Consider the following 8,222-nt stretch of genomic DNA (forward strand, 5'->3'; position numbering starts at 1 on the left):
TTTTGACCTTTAAAATCAATGTGAATAAAGTCAGATGGGATAAAATTCTTCATTGTCAATTATAAAAACCAATTGCGAATAATGTAATCTGAGCAAATTTTTTCTGTAAAGCTTTGGTTGCTATGAATTTTCAATATATAATAATAATAATAATAATAATAATAATAATAATAATAATAATAATAATAATAATAATAATAATAATAATAATAATAATAATAATAATAATAATAATAATAATAATAATAATAATAATAATAATAATAATAATAATAATAATAATAATAATAATGAAAGATACAATTACGTTGCTGTAATATGTAATTATTACATGAGTCATTTTCCAGTCGTGTCAGTTCGTCAAGATCCCGTAATATCTATATGCAGCAATTCCATGAGAAACTGATATACGATTTCTCAGAATTTCGTAATATTTGAAAGAATCGCTTTCCATCGAAGAATATTAAAATAATAGACCCGGTTTTTTTTCTTCTATCATTGGGGTGACCATTTCCTTTTTAGAGTGGATCAAAAAGTCGATTATTTTCAATTTTCTTAAAAAAATACCTTTTTGCCTTTCTCATATAGAAAGGTTATACAATCACTGTGAAACCCGACTTTTGAGTGTCATATACCATTCGACTCAGTTCGTCGAGATCACAAAATGTCTGTGTGTGTATGTGTGTGTGTGTGTGTTTTTGTATGTATGTATGTATGTGTGTGTGTGACAAATAATGTAACTCAATTTTGTCAGAGATGGCTGAACCGATTTTCACAAACTTGGATTCAAATGAAAGGTCTTGAGGTCCCATACAAAGTTATTGAATTTCATATGGATCCGACTTCCGATTACGGAATTACAGGTGATATGCACCAAAAAAAGGAAAAAAATAGTCACACACGTTTCTCAAAGATGGCTGATGCGATTTTAACAAACTTAGATTTAAATGAAAGGTCTTATAGCCTTATGCATTTTTCTTGAGTTTTATTTGGATCCCATTTCCGGTTCCGGAATTACAAGGAAATATGTGAAAATTTATGAAAAAATATGCAATCAATTTTCTCGGAAATTTCTTGACCAATTTTCACAAACTAAGAGGCAAATAAAAGGTATTCAAATTCTTTAAAAAGTCCCCGGAAAGTTGATCCAGATCCGACTTCCGGTTCCGGTATTACAGTGCGATAGGTGAAAATTTTAAATTTCATGAGTATTTTTTCAAAAGCGATGGTGAAACGAGGTGCACATTTTTATAAAACTTACTGCTAAATTGATCTAGTTGACGAATCTTATTAGTTAGTGATTATATAAAACTACTTTGGGACTACTAGTCCTCGGTTTCCGCTTCCGAAAGCACCGATAATAGTGAAGAAAATCTCCAAAAACGGAACTCCCGTCGATTTCTCAGCTACGTTTAAGCCGTTTTTCACGATTTATGATTCAAGTTAAAGTTCTCATTGTCTTTAAATATACTGTGCAGTTTCATCCTGATCCGACTTCCGGTTTCGAAATTATAGGGCGATGAGTGTCAAAACATTCAAATTCAAAATGATGATGCAGGAATACGGGTATAGCGTGATGGGTAAGTCGATTCCTTTCACGCTGCCCACCTGGGTTCGATTCCCAACCCCGCACATACTTTTCTGACCCGAAGAGGTGAATGACAACAATGTTTAAACCTCTATAATCGAAAAAACAATGACGATGCAAAACTGGTACGCGACGGTACGTGCTGCTTTGCTCCATTCACAGCGTGCTTTGTTTAATTTTGTATAGCAGGGTTGCCACATTAAAATTTATATTTTTCTGGTGAAATATATGCAAATTTCCAATGCTTTTATTAATTTGTACCTACTTGTTAGTGTTATTACAAGATCATGATAAAGATGCTTTACAATAATAGTGAACTTATAAAGAAAGTTTATACTTTCTTATAGTTATTTATATGTTTCGTTCGAGACGTCAGTTTAGACGTTACACTTCATGTGTAATAAAAAAGTGTCTTGCAGATAGCATTTTTGTGAGTATGGGTCAAATAATGTCACTCATAAAATAAAAAATCTCGTAGTCCCATACGTTGCTATTGAATTTTACACCATCATTTAGAGCGACGAAGGGTAAAATTCTTCTTGATTTGGCTTAAAACTGATTCAATTTGTAGGTTATATTAGTTACTTACTAAACGACCCGACTTTGGTTATACTGGTTCCAAGTTCCTGGTTCCAGAAGTACCAGAAGTAGTAGTCAAAAAGTTTGAAACGAAACTAACTCAATTTTCACATAGATGATTTGATCGATTTCCACAAACAGGCTTAAATAAAAGTTCCTACAGTCTTATAGGTTGCTGTTTAATTTCATCCGGGTCCGATTTCCGGTTCCAGAACTACAAAGTAATGTGTGTTTAATCATTTAGTGCGAGGATGCAGAATAAAGAAAAATTCTTATCAACTTGACAGAACTGTTTACAATTTGAAAAGGTTATGTTAGTTTATACCCAAAGAAAGTTTCTTATTTTATTCAATATTGAAAAAAATAATTTCTTCACAAAATCTTCTGGTGATATTTCTGAAAATATTAGTAATATGAGATCATTACAGGCACCATTACACCACTAGGTGGATTAAAACAGGTTTTTTTGAAAATCATAACTTACATAAGCGATGGTGTTTTCGAATGAATCTGTCAAAATACGTAGGAATGTTTATTCACCAGTGAATTTTCATTCTTTTCCGGTTGAAATTCGAATGATCGAGGAATATCGTTTCATAATAAGGGAAAAACATTGATTTTTGTTAATTAGAATGTCAATCAAATTATATAACCATTTCGCTTGAGAATAAATCTTATTTTTTCGCATTCGGAATGGCCTACAGATTGATAATGTTGATTTATCTTGTTGCCTCTGTACTGAAATAATATTAGGTCTGATAGTATATTCCACACAGTAGTTGTTTAAACCTTTAATTTCGATTACAAAAATGATTACATAACCTCGATTTTTATCAATACTTCAATATAGTTCAGTATTGAAGAAGTTGAAGGTTTACTTTTCACGCAAAAGTTTTACGAATGCGAAAGTTTTACCCATTCCAAAAGATTGTTTAAGGAAATATTGCAAAGTTTGTGATTATTACCGCAATTGATACTCGATTCCTAGTATATTGCTCTATGTGATAATTTGCTAACATTATCGTTTTCTTGCTTCATAAAGTAAAACATAGAAGGCGCTGAGTTGTTTTGAGTTTTGTGTTTGAAAGCCAATACCTATTTTTCACATTTATAAAAAAAAGATAAAACTACATTTTGGGGCCGTCAAAAAACAATGCATCATATCTCGACACCAATCCATTCCAGTTCGACGAGAACATTTCATAAGGTCACATAAACCAATGAAAGTTTCGCTTCGTTCACTTTCTCCTCCGTTAATAACTTCTTAGTTTTCACGTAAAGTCAAAAGAAAAGGTAAACAAAGATAATCTCTTTATTTCCTTTAAAACCTCATGAAATGTTTACGTCGAGTTCATGTGTTCGGCATGTTTTCTTGTAGTTCTCCAATGAAATAAGTCTCTATCACGCAACATAGGCAAATCATTACATTTCTGGGTGAATTACTGACAAATTTGTTTTTGTTTTTTGAATAAAACATTTCGAAAGCCTAGCAGTCATAGTGAAATCAAACACAAATTATAATACGGAATGCGTCGACGAAATTTCGAGGACACGTTTCATAATATGTGGTACACTGTCCGAGTGACAATGTATTTTAGCGAATTTTCTATAGAACTAGTAACGCTGAAGGATAAGAACTAGTTCACAATAGTTACTATTTATCATAGCGAAACGAAATTCGAAAATAAATTTACAAGCGAATTGAGCACCACATTTATAAATACGCCAGAAAGTGTAACGTTCAACCGGTGTTTGTTTTTTTTTGTGTAAAATTTTTATATGGATATATTTTATAAAATCGCTTACCGTAAAGTTATATCCACTTCGATTGTATCTATCTAAAAAACTCTATACCCATACTAACCGACTGTATAGAGTCTGTTTTGAGGCTATTGAATAATTTAAGAATTAAACACAAACATATATATGCGCTTACCGATTGAAATTCACAAACGTGAGTTCAGCTTCATTTGGTACTTCGTTTCCTGCAGAAAACACTGGAACGGCAAATGCTTTCAAGCTGCAAATTTGTTGGTAGTTATAAGTATTCAATTAAAAAATAATGAACTAATAAATTTACCCTCTTGAAAAATCCTTTGTATTTTTATAGGCTGACAGAGGGAAATGTTTCGAACATATCAACCGTTTTCGATTCGTAGCTTTGCGCCCAACTGCTTTCAGCCATTTCTGAATCCTAAAAACGATGAATTTTTTTTATGTTTAGTATTACAAAAACACTTTTATAAATTCTGTATCTTTATATCTTACATATGTTGATCCTTGGGAAAACTATGGAGCGAGATTTCGGGTGATCCTGTCCGTGAGTTGCATCCTTCCACAAAGCAAGCTCTTACCATTTCGAGTGCTTCTTGGTTTATTAGTTGTCAATATCCAAACTATTTGTAGCAATTTTATATAGTAACGATAAACATTCGTCCGTTAATCGACTGAAACCCCAGAAGCACACATCGATAAACATAAACAAACAAACTTGTTTTACACCATAGCAACTAGCATAAAGCGTTGCCAGAAACGATCTCCCTCCACATTTCAAAACTGTTGCATCGAAACAGAGGTATGGGCTAGGACAACTTGTTCAATCGATGAACCAAGTACTAACGATTCGTTTGTATGGGACCTTGGGGAATTGTTATTTTTATTTGGTAAAAAGCATGATGTTACAAAATCAGCCAGAAAACAAGTCTAATAACAAAGCACGGGTGAGTACGTTGCATCGTGTTAGTCCGGAGGAAATTCGAGTATTTCGCAAGAAAGAAAAGAAGCTCGTAGTACACTACTCTTTTTTGATTCCCCCATACACAAAGAAATTGTCTTTTTCTCAAAGCGATTCGACCTTACACTCTATGTTTATGGTGTTACCCATGGTTTTTTGTGTTTCGGGTTTTCAAAGTATAACCATTTTTCATCGTCAGTATATATTCGATGCAAGAAACTCACTCTTTCGTGGAATAAAAAGAGTATTTCGCATTGAATTCTACGCTTTTTCATGTATCGTTCGTTCAGTTTGTCTGGAACCCATTTACCAAACTTTAGAATTTTTCCCATCGCCCTCAGATGATCGGAAATGGCTTTTCCTAGTGACATTCAACTACTTCGCTATCATTTATCGTATTTTTTGTGACATTTCGTCCAATAATGATTGTAGTTCGCCAGATTCGAACTGTTTCGGTCGATTTTCGTGTCCTTTACCAATAACATGAAAATGGCATTTTCTTTCCAAGTGTAATTGGCATTAAGGAAAATTTCATGGCTACCATTTTTGCAAAAACGGAAACACATAATGGAATTTTATGATTCATTTTCAGAACGTATGCACAAATTTTGACGCAACAAAACAGACTTATACAAAAATCATGATGGATCTCAAAAAAATAATTTTCTTAAATCAAGAAGACTTTAGAAAAACTCGCATTTATTTCAAGGCGATTAGTTATAATTCTTATTTTTATCCATACATTCATGATAAAAAAAGGCGGGTGGGTAATGTCAGTGACATAACTGGATGTCCTGAATACGAAAACAACTGACATATTCCTTAACACTTCCGAATATCAATTAGTTGATCAATTGTATGAAATTGTATGTAGAATTTGAAACGATGCACCTAAACTAAAGTACAGATTAGTTACGTTTAACATTCTGAAACACAAATATTATGAAATAATCAGTAAAGTTCTTTGTAATAAAATAATGGTGGCTCTGAAAAGAACCTGCTATGAAAGCGTTTGTGATGGAGAGTGATGAGTTGAATTCGAATTCCGATGGATGCCGCTGACTTCCGTCATCTAATTCCAGGCTGAACTGTTGTACGTGGGTGCGATACTGATATGGTTGGTGTAGGTGTAGCGTTTACAACCGATTATAATCTTCCAATAAAGAAAACAATAATTCGCTGGGTTGATCAATTATATAATAGGCCTAATTTATTGAACGAAACTATCAATATGCTATAGGGATTCGTTTTTAGCATTCAGAAGGGTCAAATTGCGTAATTCTCTACGACTTTGAACTCTGGAATATTTTTCGCAAAAACAAAGAAGGCTTCACTTGATCTCGATTATTGTGAACTTCACACAGCGAAAAGTGCACAAATCTAACCAAGCTGTTCTAGATTTGCACTAAACTGAGGATATTTACCTTCGATTGGCGAACAACAAATCCTAATAGTTCTTTAGGAAACTTTTGAGCCATTAGAACGGCTGATTTTGTGTAATGCTCTCCACCGTTGTTTTGTTTATCAATGCAATTGACTGGCAGCTGTGACGTAATCGCTCTTGTCGGAAGCGAAACTAGCTTTGCAAACGACACTATATACATCTGCTCGCAGTGGCGATAGAATCCAAACTGATCCAATTTTTGTTAGGAGCTTTCTTTTTACGTGATTTCGTTTGTAGCTTTTTCACTAATGGGCGGTCTTAACGGCTATAAAAATAGCCGCATACAGAATTTTAATGTCGATTATTTCATTTCGGATTTGCATAATTTATTGAAAGAAACTATCAATATGCTGTAGGGATACGTTTCTAGCATTCAGAAGGATCAAATTGAGGACTCACTACGATATTCAACACTTTTCGGAACATTTTTCTCGAACGACTTGTCGTACAGCAGCAGATATTTTGTTCTCTTCCTCAGATCGCGTTCTGATTGGCTGGTGTTGACATGGGTCAAATGAGACAGGTTTTTCAATAGTGTACTATTGAAATACTTCAATGCTTTTGCTATACACGTTTAAGTTGAAAACATTCGATTCTATTGGTAGTTAGATTATATAAATCCTTCCACAGATCACTGAGCTATGAGCTTTAAAAATACAAGCAAGGCAAACGCGCCTTATGGATTATCCCCTTTGATACTCGTTTATACCAAATATTTCAGAAAAGTTTAATTTTGAATTATTTGAGATTATGTCACACAACTGATAATTTTATCATGAAATTGTGATCATATTTCCGATGGCGTGTAGCAAAATTTATGTTGATTCGTTAGATACAACAAGAGATATTCACGATCAAAAACTTATCACTCTCTCAGAGGGTAAATTTTGAAAAGGCACCCCATAGTAAAGTAAGTCGTATTCACGACAAAATAAAGCGCATGAAGTTTTTACGTTCAGAAAAAAAACATCAAACTCGTAATTAAAATCTAATATATTCTTACTGATTGCATTCAAACAGATCCTGTCAGCTTGCAGCGAAATCAATCTTCAGTTCAGCAACGCCATCGCACGGTGTCACATTCAACATATCATGTCAATTGTATGGGTGCGCAGTGCTGCTATTTTGGCGCGCACGAATTTGACATTTCTCTCCCCTACATCTGTGTACGAGATCCGATGCGAACTCGCCTGAGGGCGCCATGCTCGCAAAAAATGTTGTTGCCAATGATTTGTTCGGGAAATGTGTGAGCTGGATATCTTGTTAATATGATGTCTTTGATTCAAAGCAGACATGACACACACATATTCAAGAAAAATATTATCAAAATGACAGTTTATTCACAGTGGAATTCATTCCATTCGAATAAATTTAATGTTGATCGTAGAGCTGGTGTCAAAATCTACTTGAATTTGAAGATTTGATGCAGGTTTACGCTAATCTTACAAGCCAGTTGTCGTATGTTCGAGCCCCGACCTGGAAGGATTCTTAGTGTCAGTAGAATCCATAGTACTAGCCATGCAATGATTCTGTACACTAAAAATCGACTGCGAAGTCTGTTGAAACAGAAAGGCCAAATTCCACAAAAGAAATGTAATGCCAAGACTTTGCTTTATTCTGATTCTTCACTTTGCTTTATAAACCTTTTGAAGAACGGTCCACTTGACAGAAATATGCTGTTATGGTGGGTTTCAGGAGACTTTCGTGGAGTTTAAAGTTTTAATGCAAGATTTAAGTTCACGAAATTTAACGGTTGAAGCAAGATCTCAACCAAATATTGATGACTTTCCGATGTTTTTTTCTTTTGATAGAGCAAAAAAATCATTACATGCCGAATTTACTTGGCTCGAAATTAGACATGTTTAACACGAAAGAAA

General features: G+C 33.8%; 1 long non-coding RNA gene across 1 annotated transcript; it reads right to left on the bottom strand.

Moving 5' to 3' along the window:
* Positions 1-4,100: 4,100 nt before the first annotated feature.
* LOC131428473 (uncharacterized) lies at positions 4,101-4,663 on the bottom strand. Its single transcript, XR_009229386.1, has 3 exons — positions 4,436-4,663; positions 4,248-4,361; positions 4,101-4,187 (listed from the first exon to the last, which is right to left on the bottom strand). It is a non-coding gene; the product is annotated as an uncharacterized LOC131428473 (long non-coding RNA).
* Positions 4,664-8,222: the final 3,559 nt, after the last annotated feature.

Source organism: Malaya genurostris, chromosome 2 (assembly GCF_030247185.1).
Source record: "Malaya genurostris strain Urasoe2022 chromosome 2, Malgen_1.1, whole genome shotgun sequence".
In the NCBI taxonomy this organism is placed as follows: Eukaryota; Metazoa; Arthropoda; class Insecta; order Diptera; family Culicidae; genus Malaya; species Malaya genurostris.